This window comes from Dendroctonus ponderosae, unplaced genomic scaffold, assembly GCF_020466585.1.
Source record: "Dendroctonus ponderosae isolate FM_Combo_2020 unplaced genomic scaffold, Dpon_F_20191213v2 Dpon_F_20191213_4, whole genome shotgun sequence".
NCBI lineage: Eukaryota > Metazoa > Arthropoda > Insecta > Coleoptera > Curculionidae > Dendroctonus > Dendroctonus ponderosae.
The window spans coordinates 10,021,615-10,038,020 of NW_026018611.1; the positions used below are offsets into that span (position 1 = coordinate 10,021,615).

Below are 16,406 nucleotides of genomic sequence, written 5' to 3' on the forward strand. Positions count from 1 at the left end.
CAACTTCATATATTGTCATGTATTAGTTGGTATATTAACCAAAAATTAAAAAACTAGACTAAAATTGATAGTCAACCAACAACCCTCGTACAACGATATCTCTCTTCAAGTAAAGTGGGACAGAACGTGTTAATTTGTTTTACACAACGCCAGATAATTTATATTAAAGGCACCTTTCTAGTTCATAATGTCAAAGGAAAGTTTCATTTTCTTGAAATATACAAGTTTAAAAGCGAAGGGCGTGGTTTGCCCGGGAAATTTATCGAGGCGAAACGCGCGACTCGCGAACGAGTATAAATTTTCCTTTTAAGACGCTATTTTCCTCCAAAGCAATTTTCCACTCGGTTACAGTTGGAGCGGGAATTGTCAAAATTACCCTTTAATTAGTTCGATAGTTGATTTATGTCCAGAAATCTTAATTGGGGATTATATAATCATTCTAATTTCCTTAGGTTGAGGCGTTCGCAGTTTTCCGAAATTTAGTTTTAATTGCACTCAAGAAAACGTGGAACTAAAATTCAAACATACTTTGTGAGATCTAAAATATCATATTTTGCGAGAGGTAAATGATTTTATTTAATTGCGCATTTCTATGCTTAAGAAACGTGAACTTGTAATATAAAGAGTCATTCATGAGTAATTCAGGACATCTTCGGTAGCCATTCTTAGGTCCAAATAGACAGAATAGAAATAGATACGTTGTCCAAATTTTAAATTAAACTTTTTAAGCGTGTAAAGTGATCTTCGCAAAACTCTTTCAGTTTGATAATAGACTCTGGACTTACAAGAGTGRTTAAGGAACACACAATTTTTTGAGGCGTAGAATTTCAGTAACATTAAATTGAARCATATATKTTGTACACATGTACCCACTACAYTTTTWGAAAAWACGTCACTAAAACTGAAAAACTAAATTTCAAGATGAGTTTCRCATAATTKAAAAAARAAYGAAAMWMGTTACTAAAGCAAATCAAKAAAATAAAAACACATTCTTCACAAATGCTTTCTTYTAGGTCTACATGTTCAAGCAGAATTTGTAGTASTKTGGTGATGCYTAACAAGAATTGAAATTAATCGRTTTAAYAAATTTCCACAAAAACARCAACGAAATCYATAAGATATTGATTAAAAGCTATTTTTTCCTTAAATTTCAACGTCCTGTACGACGAAAGCGATCGCTATTTGACATMTTGGAAAATGTAWTTAATTMAATTTTYCAAGTTCRGAATAAAAAGTYTAGAGCTTTAAAAGTTTAAACAATTAGTTAAGCTGAGGATGATGCAAAAMMTTTYATATAWTTTTTTTTGTAAATACRTACAATGCAATACATTAAAGTGTGTTAAATTAATACTCACAATTCGCTTGAAATGATAAATTGTTCAATTGTGAGAAAWGTTTCATATCTTTTAATTATTTTAGGGAAGAATAATGACCATAAATTCGGGCCAAAACCAGAATCTTATGAAGCAATTAAAATCCTATCGATAGMACTAGATACATAYTGAGCGTTCCAAATTTGAGAAAAACTCATTTGAATCGTTCCGATTCCATTTGAACTCTCATAAATGTACGTATCTGAAGATTTTTACATTACTTTCTAGAATGTTTATTAAATTTTACTAAGTTTCGGTCATTGAATTATTTTAAGTATCCATAATAGAAAATCGACCCCTATGACATTTTGGTTTCTTTCAAATACACCATAACTGTATTAAGTTTGCGACACAATTTCTGTAAACCCTGTTTAATGATAACTTACAAATCCCCATTACCGGAGCCGAAATCAATATAAAACCCTTCTATTTCAAGGAAAGGATCTTAACTCCATCGGGGAAATTTTAATAGAATCTAACCGAAAATCAGCGATTTCCTATAATAAGGATCTAATACAGAAAATTGATTAAATTTCACGTAACCCTCTCGATCCTAATCAGGTTAAGAATTAATTTTAATTTAATGTAAACCGCCAAAATGTGCTAGGGGTGCCAACCGCCGAGGAAAGACATTTATTATTATTATTATCGTGCGATTTTCACTTAGGACTAGAAATTTGACGCAATTTTATTTTGTAATGAGACCAGCTTCCAAGCAGTGTAGCCTTTAGCAATGTTGAGCAAAAATTCACAACTTTTATGAAATAAATTGAACGGAAAACACGAAAAAGTTAAAATAGCTTAGGCCTAATTAGTAAAAACGGATAATTCCCAAACGCCAAATGCACCTTATAAACATGAACACTAACTCACCCAGTAGCAAATACAAACTATAAATCAAATCACTAAATTTCAATTTAAGGCAGTACTGAAAGTTGCGATTGTCGAGCTGATGTTTCCGATCGAAAATTCAAAGCCGAACTAAAGGACTCATGAATATCGAGCTGCGAAAAAATTACCATATCATCAAAAACAAGAAAAACTAGTCGCCAGCTTAGATGGACAGTCCCGATCGTCAATTGTTCGGGCTGGCAATTGTTTCTTGACCATGGCCCGCTTAAACGAGGGCAGGTTTGGACCGTAGTGACCCGAAAAGTGACCCTATCTTAAGTTCTCACGGGGTTGCTTCCAAAGAAACAGGTTTCTGTTTCCAACACTGGAAACGATGAATAAACTTCGAAAGTGCCAATTGTCGCCATTCGCTAAAAAATATTGAAATAAACTGAAATATCTTGCTAAATTTTCCACAGAACATTCATAAGAATTTCTTATTTGAGAGAAAGTCAAGGAGGGTCAATGAGAAGCTTCCACACTCCAGTAGAAAGTGCTCTAACATCTCAATTTTTTATTTAAGAGCGGCAACTTTTTCCTGTCCTGTTAACACTCCAACTTCACCCACTATGCGGGGGCGAATATAATTCTTAAAATTTAAAATGGACCAGAGGAGCAAGTGCTAATTCACTATTAATTTTTTATCCTAATTTTGGCCGGCCAGTTTGAATCCACTTTTCTCATCCCTGTTGATTGGAGAGCTTGTCAAAATCTTGGAACATATTTAGAAATGTAGTTAGAAATTCATTATTTGTGTTCCTCACTAGCATAGAGTGTTGAAAGTGCAGAAACAAGTTATGCCTTTTAGTTCAGATAATGACGTACTTGAGCATTTCGTGTTTTTTACGACAAAACAAGTGGCAATTTTTATGGGTCCACCCTGTATGTGGTGATAATCTAGACATTTTAGTCCGGACCTAAACATTTAATAAAGCTGCTGTGCTTCAAGTAATTTTCATTCAATTCTAGTTTCAAAGCTTTAAAATAGTTATGTATGAATACATGCCATGAAACACCCTGTAGGCATAAACCGACAATGTATACAAACTGGCTGCCAGAAAGTTGTTACAACTGGACAAAATAAGGCTTGTTAAAGTCCAGCTGCGTTGAACAATAAAAACTCGTTCTAATTTACGAGCGAACTGACCAGTGTCCAGTTTCCGAAATCCTGTTTTCACCCTTCAGACTTTCAAGTGCCCTCTGGATATTTTACGTTGAAATTTAAAAATACGTTTGGATAAATTTTTCACATGTAACAAGCAATATTTTTTTCACTATTATTAAAAATTGTTTGGTAAAATCCATTTCAAATATTTATAATGGGGATGGCAAAATGGCTGACTTTCAGTTAGTGGATTTTCAGTAGCGATTTTTGGTTTTAGTTCGTTCTGTTACATTTTTTCCAGATCTTCAAATTTTCGTAAGTTATGTGAAACTCCGAATTGTTCATTTTCAAAGATTTTTTAGATTGACTCGTTGCTATTAAATAAAAAGTATGTGCATGTTATCTACTCGAAGGTAACAATGCAGTTGACAAAAAGGAACCGAATAAACTTTCAGGACTTTTTTATAAGAATTCGGGGGCTTACTAGAAGAAGGCGAGGAAACCTGTTAAAACAGAAGTTATTTCTCGAAAACATTAGTTTTAGAAGTCGAAATTTCAACTTTTCTATTTTAAGCAATACATATTTAAAGAAGTTCAATGGGCATTTGGAAAACTACTAGCGTAGGTACTAGCATATAAATATTAGATACAAATAAAAAAATCTGTACGGAAAAATTCACATGAATTAATTTTCTCCCGAAATATCAGTTATACAGTGATAACCTGTTAGGATTATAGCGTATTTTTGGGTAGTTTTCTTAAAATATTTTTCAAGACTTAAAATATTGAAAACGGTTAAAGTAGGTGTAGGTTTCACTTAAACAACGCAGAGAATCCACGATGTTTTTATTAACAGAACCGAACGCGCGAACGTTTTGCGTTTGAAAGAAATAATAACCAGGCCAGGCATGGAAAACCATTGGAGGTGTAGTGGAGATTTGCCTTGATTGTTTTGAGTAATTGATCTTAAATAAACTTATCACGGAACTTTACAGCATGTAATAGCTTGAGGAAGCAAGTAAAACATTTTATTTAAGATCAAGCTGCAGTAAAAAAATTTGGAAAACCTTATAATCAATGAAAACTGATGTTGCGAAGTAAAGTTATGAACTGAAGTAGAGCAGTTTCGTGATATATTGTGCAGTTTTGCGAGCCACAACGAAGACGTCTTAACACGCAATTAAAAAACAAAATGTTGAAAAGTGAAACGAAACAAAACAAACTGATTATACAAACGATGTCATAGAGAAATCAATAAAATTATCATGTTTTTCAGAAATGTATGGCTTGTTAATGAGAAAAACGTCATTTGCAAGTGCGAGCAAACCTTCAACAGTTCTTCCTCCTATTATCTAATATATCTTCTTCCATATCTTCTTCAATATTAATTACCAGTTGAACTTTTCAAGCTACCCTGCTAACATTTCCTGCCTTGTCTTCATTCAATTTCTACCGGATTTTTTTTGGATGCGTGTGAAAATAATTTTCGTGGAAGTCTTGTGCCGCCCTTTGAGAAGCTTAAATTATTCTAAAGCTCTAGATTCAGCTTTGGACGATTTGCTGTTTTTTAGACTGAACGTTTCTTTCAAGCCCTTACCAAAGCATTGAAAAATGAAGAAAATGATTTGTTTCGAAAATAGTTGAAAGTAGCTCAATAGTCAATGGTGAATTTTAAAAAATCACAAGAACTTGTCAAGTCAAAATGTATATCGTTGAATACATTTTGCAGATCATCACACAGTCTGAAAGTGTTCAACAACAGTGTTTAATGGCATGGCAGCTTTTAATAAAATAGAACGAATCGGGAAGATTTTCTCTCCCCCAAGATTCCCTACAAAATAAAATTGAAATGTTTGTAGAAAATGTCGGGCTGCTTCAAGCACAGACCGAAAACATTTTTTCTTCCATAAAACCTTGCATCATTAAGGGCAGCGATAATGTTTATAATTTAACGTATTTTACCCTAAAGTGAAATGTGCTGCAATGTCGTACTTTCTCGTAGTAACAGTTAAACACAGGTTACTAGCCGAAGAAAACATATTCTAAAAGATCTATTGATGTACAAAATCTCAGCCATTTTTTCCCTTAAAGGGGTTGCCTCAAAAGTTTCAAATTTAATGAAAACTCGATTTTGATTAATAAATGGCGATTTTGGTTTTGCATAGGTCTTTGGGTACATTTTGAACTTTATAATCCTAAATTCTGAACCTCAATATTAGTCCTAGTGTGCTGATAGCTCTGATATTTGTGCATCCTGAATCTTAATTTAATAGGTGTATTTTTCGTTTACTTAGTATAAATGATATTATCTGATCCCATCCCAACTTGCACCTGTTTGCCTTAGCGATAATAAAATTAAAGGAAAATAAGCAAATGAGTTAAGTTTTACCTTGTACAAGTTTCCTGACTTTCTATTGAGATGAAATGGGAAGGCTGGCAGTTTCTAAGCTCCTCTTATCCGCTCAAAGTTAAAACTCCAGCTAATTGTATATTCCTAATGACGAAAGTTTCCAGCAAAATATACAGGCGGTGCTAAAGTTTGATTCGTTTCTAACTTTATAATTTGAATTGTAACGCAGACACCTACAGTTTATTTCTATAAACTTCACGCCCCAAACTTCAATGTAATTATAAACTACTTTACGAAACTGTAACTTAAATCTGATTCATTTCTGGGATTTCGTATTTAAAATCAAGCTAGGTAATAGGATTCCATGAGGAGTGAACAAATTTATATGTATCTATGTATAGAGGCGGCGGGTCTTCCCTAACTCTGGAAAGAGTATGTTAAATTTTTCAACCGTAAAAATTGTCTTGATTAATTTTTTTTTGTTTGTATATCACAATATCAAGAAAACCGAAAGCCAAATTAAACTTTTTCAATTTAGAGAAGAATTCGTGTATAATCGCAAAATAAAGTTGCACACGGATTATTTAGCGACACATACACAGGATTAATATTTTTTCTTTTAAAATATTTCCAAAGAAGTTCTTCCAATAAAGTTCTTTTTATTTCACCATTTCCTGCCGTTATCACTGATTATAAAATGTACTAGAAATGTTCCTCCAATAAAGTTCTTTTTATTTCACCCTTTCCTGCCGTTATCACTGATTTTAAAATGTTCTAGAAATGTTCTATTTTATCACAAAAATCGTTCAAAATCGCACATATGTTTCGCATTCTTGTACTTTAGTACACGATAACTACCAGACAAAAATTAGATCCTTTTAAAGAAACGAATTAAACGCCCTTCTGTTTTGATGCTTCTAGAACTTTTTTTACGCTGCCAAATTTCACCAGCAATTAAGTCTCTTAACAATCTAATTTATCTGATTACACCTAATTTACATTAATGCTTCTTGAACAAACTGCGGTCAATTATTTCTGCAAAAAGCCCAAATTAAAAAGATTAATTAAGAAATACCATTAAAAAATGTTTTAAATACGCCCATAAATGTTTTACTCGTTACAAAATACAATGTTGAGTCGCCCTGAATCGCTTTGAATTTATTTAATTGAATTTGAATTTTTTCACACACTTTCCTCGAATTTAAGCTTTAATTTTACAGGGTCATTCAAAATTTACACGTAGGTATGCATAATTTTGGTTGTCTATTTTCTGATCAAAACTGAAAGCGATTCGTTTACAAAATACAGAGTGTGTAAATATTTATTTCTGTTCTCTCAGCTCTTAGCGTCTATGGGATATTAATGTCAAGTTGAAAATTATTATTATTTATATTCCTAGTTCTGCAATTTTTTTTTTAAATTACTGGGTCTGATGTTTGCCACCTTTGTGGTCAGTTTCACAAAACATGTTTTTTTAAATGTCTCTGGCATTTTACTCCAAAAATTTGTAATGTTCAATTCTATTTTCCGATTTCTTGCTTTTGAGATTGTATTTCTAAATAACGTTGATATCTAGTTACATAATGATGATGATGTTCACTCTGATTGAATATTTCCGCAAAAAGAAAATTTGGAAGTTGAGGAATAACAAAGAAAAACAGGGTACACGGTGTGTCTCAAAAACAAAGCGTTTGTGGTCCTTCCTTGATATTAACTTTTTGTCTTGCTTTTGAACATTCTCGAAGAATATGCAGTTTATTACGCCACCTAATTTTCGAAAACCCTGCATAAGAATCGTCTTTTTGGACCTCTGACGAAAGTTATCTATTACTTTTGTAATTATTTTTCAAATATGAAAAAATTGTAATTGACACAAATTTATTTTAAAGTGCGTTTTAAAACATAATAATTATAAGCATGACAATTTAACATCTAATTGTCTGTATTTTTTTACTTTGAAATGGAAACTGGTAATTGTTTACGAGAGAGCAAACATAATTCAGACTGTCAGGAAATCCAGAAAACCGAATGTTAATATTAGTGAACTCTAGGTTTCGGTTAATTCTTAATTTTTCATTTATAAAAATTTTAAAATTTGGAAGCAAACACTCTTATCGACGGATTCCAGATTGCTCGTTGAAAAATCGACATTTCAGTAGTTATAGTTCAATACTGAAAATGCAGGTTTACAACAATTATAAGACATTTTATCTTTTGAGACAATAAACGAGGTAGATCCACCCTATTGAGAGGGGGATTATTGATTCACAAAAGCTGTTATCATCTAGAATAGTCGATCTTTCATCTATTTTTGCAAGCTTCATCAGGAGACTACAATTAAAAATGCCTTAGGAAGACTTTGTAAATAGACGAAACGTCGACAAGTGCAGGTAACGGGTTTTGTTATTTAATAATCTCAATACAAACGACTATCCCAAATTAACGAACACTGTAAATATCTAAATAATTAACTTATATATTTGAAAATATTGTCTTAATGCCAGTTGCAATATTTTATTGCACAAACTATATCTTGCCTGAAAAGCTTAAAATCAAATCTGCAACAGACGTTGTGTAGTAAAAGTCATCACTACAACTGCAACTCTAGTTTAATGTTCAACTCAAATACGAAATGAACGTCCAGCAAATCGTAATAAAAACCAGTTCCAGAGGTCAGTAAGGGCCAAAAAGGGGTAAAACGGACACAAGACGCTCAAAAGTTATCCGGCCCCGAAAAAGTCATATCGTGGGAATGACAACTGGTTTTTAAGGGATGACCTGATATGGTCAGTATAGAATATCAAAAATAGACTAGTTAGGAACGTTAGTTACGGCCTTATTGTCTGCTTGATGGAATAGATATGATTTGATTGTTGAGCTCTTGTGGAACCGTATGCAGCACATTGTATTGAAAGACATATGCGAAATGTTAATAAATGCCAGTGTTTTAACTGCAATTAAGGAAATACTTGCAGTGGGAGAGAAATAGAAGCCAGGCAAACACTGAGAAAAAGCTTTAAAAAGTTTCAAATTAGGTGTCTCCTTTTCTTCATTTGGAAAATGTGATGTTTAATTCATTCATCCATGCGTAGCGTAATGAATAGTTTATAATAGTCACAGGATGGAACAAAGTTGCTGAAAACCCAGTGACAGACTCGACAAAAAATGCGAAAATCATATTGGTTTTATTCACAAACAGATATTTTAAATTGTTGCAGACGAGAGTAGTATTTGAATTTCTATTGTCAAAACCGTAGATAAAATTGTATTAGAGTGTGTAAGGGATAGAGAATGGCATAGACAAGTAAATTTGTCAAAGCAACGTGCACGGCATAGCAAAGTAAGTATAAACGATGTTAAGAAGTTGGCAATTAGTTGAGTATGTTGCCTGGAGGAACGGCGGCGCGGCCCCGTGTTCATTTGCATATCTAATGTGGCACTGTTATATAATATAAATGAAGTTTCACCCTACGGAGGTAAAGAAAAGAGCCCCTGGGACCCAAAACTGCTGCAAATGTTTGGTATTCCCGATATCTACCTTTACTTATCTCTGCCGCACAATGCCAGACCAAGTGTGATTCGAATGCCATGGCGGTGTAAAGGAAAGATAAAAACTGTCCATTTCAATTTAAACTGATCGCGTAAACTAATAAGTTTAAAATCACATTAAAGTATTACCTGCCGTTTATACAATCAACAAAACTGTTATTAGAAATTTAAATTTATTTCGATACTTCTGAGCCATTCTTCTTTCTTCTAACTAGTAAATAACCTTATATTTTCTTAATATGTTGTCAAATCTCTCAGTAATGTCTTCATTCGCATATAGGTAAGCAATTTGTAACACATAAAATATAAACAAATCGTGAGAAAACTCATGAACATTTATTAGGAGTTGCCCTTCCAGCGTTGGTAATTAGTTAATTTAAATTCAGATTAATTTAGTTGCATTTTCGCAATGCTCGCAGTTTCTAAAAGTAGCGTACCGATTTTAGTATTTTGCTTTACAAAATTAACAACAAAATAGTAATTTGCACAGTTTCTCAATATTAATCAAATTTCAAAATTGTCTTCGAGTGTGCCGAATTACTACAAGAAGGTAGATTAGATGTCGTGCCAACGTCCAAAAAAATTATGATCAAAGTTAGAATTCTACAGAAATAATACGTTTAATTTAATACAATTTTTTTGAAAAGAAATTACGCTCTTTTGAATACGAAATCTGACGTGAACAATGAAAGGTTACGGCATTAGTAGAGCCGTCCTGAGCTTTTGAAATAATCAAGTGCAGATTTCGAAATGCACCAACCTCAGGCACCCCCAGAACCTGTTTCGAGCTTATTAGCTCTCATCAGCTGGGTTCAGGCTGAAATTAGCTATTTCGAAAACCGTTACATTGCTGAAAATAGACAGCAACTAGTTTCCACGCCGATGTGAATACATTGGCATTATAAAGTGCATGTTTTGTTTCGAAATCGCTAATTTCAGGCTCAACCCAGCCGATGAGAGCTAATAGACTCGAAACCGGTCCTGGGGGTGCCTGAGGTTGGTGCATTTCGAAATTTGCACTTTTCAGAAAATTCAAGTATTTTTTTATTGAACATCTTTACAAAGGTGTAAAAATTCATGTCGTACTCCAACCATTCTCCGAGAAAACGTCAATATTGTTTTATAACTCACTTTCATGTTAATCTTATAGACATTATTTTACACATCCGTTATTTTGAACTATTCAGAACATTGTTTAGGCTCTGTTAAGTTTCCACATAGTTTAAATCTAGGTGCAGATGTTGCATTATTTGTATGTTTCAAATTTAAATTGAAGTACCAAGAATGTTTAAAAAAAATTTGGCATAGAAAGTGCTATAAGAGGTACGTGCCGTGCCATTAAGCGATTTATACGTTCTTTCAAATTTTTAAATTGTTATACTTAAATTTTGGCGTTAAGTTTTTGGAATTATTTTCTTCTTTAGTTTATTAAGATATTGGTTTATTTCCTGTAATAAACCTCATTCGGTTAACAGCTTTAAAATTGATTTTACAAAATCACATTACAAGAATTAGTACTTATGTAAGCTGCTTGTGCGATGATTTTTAAGAACTCCTCAGAAGATTTTTTAAAGAACTTAGTGCTGATGATTTTTGTAATCCTAGAAGAGTAGGAAAGATAATCCGAATTTATTATTTTCCTAATTACAGAATGCAAAACTGTTATAATGTCTTTATTTAGACATATCAACTTGCTAATAAAGAAAAACTATTTAAGTATTTCAATTTTAAAAAATAAATGAAAAATGCAGTTTTTTGCAGCAGAAAAGATAACACATGAAGAGAAAATATGTTAATTTTATTAGTCGCTTCCAGAAAATATCTTAGAGATTGTAATGCAGACCAAATGTATATAATAAAGTCAAATATTATGCGACCCCTAGTCTTCCAGAAAAAAATATATAAATATATAAATATTCTGGATCAACTACAGTACTTCCGATTCGTATTAAATATCTTCTACTTTAACAACTTTTCTTTAAACTGTTCTTTAAAGTGTCCGCTAACATCGAGAGTATGTTATTATCCTTCAACTAAGCGTTTAGGGCTCGACGGCACAAATTTTCTTTCGAAGTTGCAACTACCCATTTACTATAATATACATAATGATAATGAATATTTTATACAGGAAAACGCTAAATTGTCACGGAAAATGAAATTATGGCAATTTCCTGGGAATATAACTTTATTAATGTTGCTTACAGTCAATTTAATGCTGCAATTTAAATCCCTTTTGAACTTTACTCATACTTCACTAAGCAATTTTTTAAGTATAAATTAAGAGAATTTGCGCTTAGGAAATTAGAAATTTCCAGACATCTTACTAAACAAGAATAAGAATTTAAGGGTAGAAAACTCCAATTTCTCAGTTTCTGAACCCCGGAGGGATTCGCGATAAGATGAAGCGAAATCAGGGCGTTTCAAAGTGCCAAGTCTAGTTTATTAAGTGTGTAATTCCATACACCTGTGTACTTCTATTAAAATTTATTACTGAAGAAAGTATATATGCTTAATTTTTGTTAAATTGTTCTACGTACTTTGGTTGAAATTATTTGTTGTTTTCTTACAAATAACAATTAATGTTTTGCTTACATTTCACTTCATCATTTGCCGTTCTCCACTAGTGAGCTCTTTTGATTTTTGATTAGCATTTGACTATTGATTTATTTTGATTAATATTTCGATTGAAGAATCATACATAATTGGCTAATTAATAACAATACTGCTGATTAGTAGCCACATGTTTAACAGCTAATTTCTCAAAAGAAGAAAGTTGCTTAATGATTTGCAAGTTTTGCTCAGTCTGTGTCCTGTTCCGTTCAGTGTTTCTTTTTAACATTCACTATTCTCAAGCTATTCGCTTTGTTCCATTTTTCTGCGTCTGTTTGTTTTCAGATAGTGCTGAATTTTAGCACTTCAAAAAATGTCGCATTTATATGTTTTCAATGAAAAACTCAGACTTGTCGGAACTTGGACTTAAAAGTAATCCTACTGTTAAATTTGGCGTCAATATTTTATGAACTGAAGGACTTCTGACACAAATGTTTCTGAGAACTATCCTTAGGCCGAGAAACTGTTTGTTCGTCCATAGTTACATGTTTTTTAATAATTTTTTACAATGTAGTGATTGAAAAATCAATGATACGAAAGAGGGCAAATATGCATATTTTTATTTGATCTACTCTAAGATCTTCGGACATTTAGCAAACTTGCTAATAAAACTTGAATTAGACAAAAAAAATTCGAATGTAACACGTTCTTGAAAAAGAAAAAAATGATTAATACAACCATTAACTATGCAAAGCGATACGTTTCTCTACACCCTCAAATTATATTTTCTGTTAAATACTCCACATTGTGTAAATTCCACTATTTAATAGATCTTACATTGACATCTATTAACGATTTTCTTAGGGACTTAACTGCCCAGAAGCAGAACTTATGGTCTGGATGAGTTTAAATTATATTAATTGCGCCGACATAGTATTATTTTAATGTTCTTATCTGGAGCCGTAGTATTATCCCGAAGCGGGATTTTCCGGGAAAAGAAGTTTGTTGGGGTAGTATAAGAGAATGGAGACTGGTAGTTTCACCAGCGGTTTATCATTCATAATCGATTAGTACCCCAACTGAAATTGTTAAGAAACCACAGGAAAACTACAAACTACTGTCAGAATGAATGCACGTTTGGTTTTATTAAAACTGTACACCGGCATTTGATTTTTCGAGGCATGGCATCACAAGGAACATTATGCCGATTGTGTTAATAATAGTTGCAAAAATTACAACAACTGCTGTAGACTATTTAAATGCATCTGAAAGCCAATTGAATGAAATTCTTACTTTATGCATACATGTTAGTGATTAATAATCAGTGTTCGTTAAAACATTGGTAACCCATTCAAGGATTCTTTACCATTGGCGCTGAGGTGATTCGCCAGTATTAAAATCCCGATGATATTTCTTTGAGCAATCCTTCAGACGTTCGCGTGTGCGCAGGTCAAAAATAAACGATTTTCCCGTGAAAATTCCCTTATTTTCACTAAGGCGTTTCTTATTTTCCTCTCAAGGCGGAGCGTCGAGAAAACAGCAAAGATGGCTGAAAAGCGCGCCAGGACGCGCTACGGCTTGCTTTTGATCTCTCCCGGAAAATCGTGGGAAGGGTAGAAGAATTCGGGGGCGAGTGGGGTGGCAGAATTAATTTTGGGTCGATACTAATATTCGTTTAAAGAATGGTGAATAAGACTGAGGAGTTGCTGATGTTGAACCGGTGAAAGCGATAATAACAGTGGCAAACCAAATGGAAACATTTCCGTTCTTCTCCAGCTTTGTTTTAAAACGAGTTTCTGCTTAAACGTTTTCCTATATTTTCAATAGATCTTCAAATCGAACGAGAAGGAGCTTGACATTTTCCTGGCTTTGCTCGAAAATGCAAAATACCAATACCAAGATTGTCTTTTGGTTACCATGAGCAAGACCAAGACTATGTTGCAAGAACAAGGCCAAAACCAATAAAATGTTCTGCAACATCAATGATTTTGCAAGAACTTCCTCAATTCCATGTTGACCCGCATTAAATCTGTCCTCGTAGCTCTTAAATAAGATGCGAAAATGTTACACTTTTAAACCCTTAACATACCAACGATTCACTGTAACTGAGAAAACATAAAATTCGGAACCYAAGCTTTGAACAAGTGAAATAGGAAYCTCAAGTTGCAAATAAATACCGCTAAACAGTTTAGGGGATCAGCTTTAATAATTATTTTTTCYGGTTTCCCTTGCAGAGATACAAAATAAGGCGTCAATAATTTCGGATTTCAACATAATRAAAAAATTCGTATTTCGGAAAATTYCAGATTTTTATTTAACCATGAATCAATCATACGGACATCAAATAACACACTGTCTGAAATTATTTTATTGCTGTGCATTGGTTTTTAACATAATMAAATTKTATTGCTRTTATCGTCCTAATTGAATTAATTTTCTAGAATTTTAMRCCTTATTTAAAAACAAGACTTACAAGACTTGCAAGATTSTTACTGCAAGACGAAAATGCTGCAAGACTTAATATGCAAGATCAATACTAACACCAATGGTTAGCAAGACCATGTATGCAAGAAGACAACCAAGACGAAGACCATGCAAGTCTAGGTTTTGGCMTTGCTCTTCACTTTAAAAAAAGCCATRTTTTAGGACTTTTAACTTTTATATCACGTTAACTGTTACCTGTAACTTTTCACTCATGTTRCTTAAAAAAACTTCTCATTTTTCAGTTGCGAATTTCGTGCTTTATTTGACTCTAAGTTTAACAGYCTGCATTTTATAACAACATATTATGACTCGAGATGCAACYCCAAYAGTTAATTTTTAAATAAAAAATCCCGATTGTTTTGTGGATTCTACTTAAAATTCGGAAAATTTTTCACATAATCCTATGTTGAAAATCACTTGTTTGCAATTTTGACAAAAATGTATTTGAACGATTAGTGATGAGCAAAACAAGGCCAAATTTGTCTTTGTCTGATTTTCCTCTTGGTCTTGGTCTTGCAAGCCTTGGTTTTAAACAAGACGTAAAATTAAATAAAATTGCTTAAGTAATAATAATAGAAATAATAAAATTATAATATAATAACCAATAAGCAACAATAAACATCAATAAAATAAATAACAGCAATTACTTCATTTCCCTGTGATCTTCTTATTAATGACAAAACATGAAGTTTTTAAAAAATGCAAGAATTTTAGTTAATTGTTCTTAATTCGAAATTATTTGCCGCCTACATTTTCTTCGTCTAATAGGCTCCAGTCGACAGTCCAGCTGAATATATATTTTCATGTAGTATGATTTGCATATTCTAACAGACGTACATAAACTTGATTTAAGATGTAGATATATTTACGGTTTAATTGGGCTTATATAAACTTTTAATTATTAACAATGAACTAATAATTCTTCGCAAGGATTGAGTAATCTTACTGTTTACACATCAACTTATTTCAGAGCTCTCGCAAGGAAGTGTACACGATAATTTATTCTTACATATTTATTTACTACTGGAGAACTAACTCTTTTATCGAATGTGCATAGAAAACAATTATTTGTTTATTAATTTATACTATAGTTTCAAAGTTAAAGCTACTGAATACTAGACTACGATTATGTACACGAGAAATGCGAGACTTTCGCAAGACTCATGCAAAACTATTGGTCCTGGTTGTGGTCTTGCAAACCAAAAAACAGGCTTGATTTCGTTCTTGGTCTTGCTTTTTTTGCAAGGTTTAGGTCTACCATCAAACAACTTAAAATACATAAATATACTTCATTATATTACCAAATCCAAAGGTCCAGATTTCAAAATAATAGTTTGAATTGAACGTGGAAATGTTAAGAACGTGATGAAAATTCACTTGCTTAGAAGTAACTAAAGATCGGACTAAAAGATTCCTAGATATCAATAACCAGCAAAAGTGAAGATATTTGCTTTAAATGTATTCAGATTTTATCAATCTGCTTATTAACTTTCCTGGCCTTGTTACATGTTACAGATATTTTGGAACACATCATTTATAAAAAAAATTAATTTTATGCGAGCTATTTGAAGTACGTGTATATCTATTTTGAACATATCTATTTTGAAGTAGTAGTTATTGAACATTTTTCAGCATTACCAGTTTATGCGGATAAATATTAATAAAGGACCTTTAAATTCAAATTTACTGAGCCTCTCTTTAAAATTATATTTATTATAACTAAAATTCCTCTAAAATTACATGTGTAAATTCCAGCAATGTATATTCTATAAAAAGTGTTAAAGTATGTTTTGTGTCAGGTAGAAATGAAATGGCATGAAAGCCGCGAGGGCACAAAAACACTCAATAAAAAAGCCCTTAAGCATTTTGGGCCTTCGACAAAAATCTACCCTACCAAGCCAAAAAAATGCGTATAACGAAGGGCGCGTTCGGTTGGGAAAGCTGATGGCACGCGCCTAATTTTAAAAAGTAATCCAAGAGCTTGTTCTGAAATGTTTAAAATTTATTTCTATAACTTTATTTGCGCTAGGTTTTGCTTGAATTTGCATAAATGAGTCGCTACTCAAATTGTACTAAAGTTTATTTGATAGATAGTTAAAGGTAA

At 32.5% G+C, this 16,406-nt stretch overlaps 1 long non-coding RNA gene across 1 annotated transcript in view; it reads right to left on the reverse strand.

Annotated features, from left to right (window-relative positions):
- LOC109546441 overlaps positions 1 to 2,341 on the reverse strand; it is a 30,628-nt gene extending 28,287 nt beyond the window's left edge. The window contains exon 1 of the long non-coding RNA XR_002172775.2: positions 2,247 to 2,341. This is a non-coding gene — a long non-coding RNA (uncharacterized LOC109546441). The remainder of the gene's footprint in view (positions 1 to 2,246) is intronic.
- Positions 2,342 to 16,406: the final 14,065 nt, after the last annotated feature.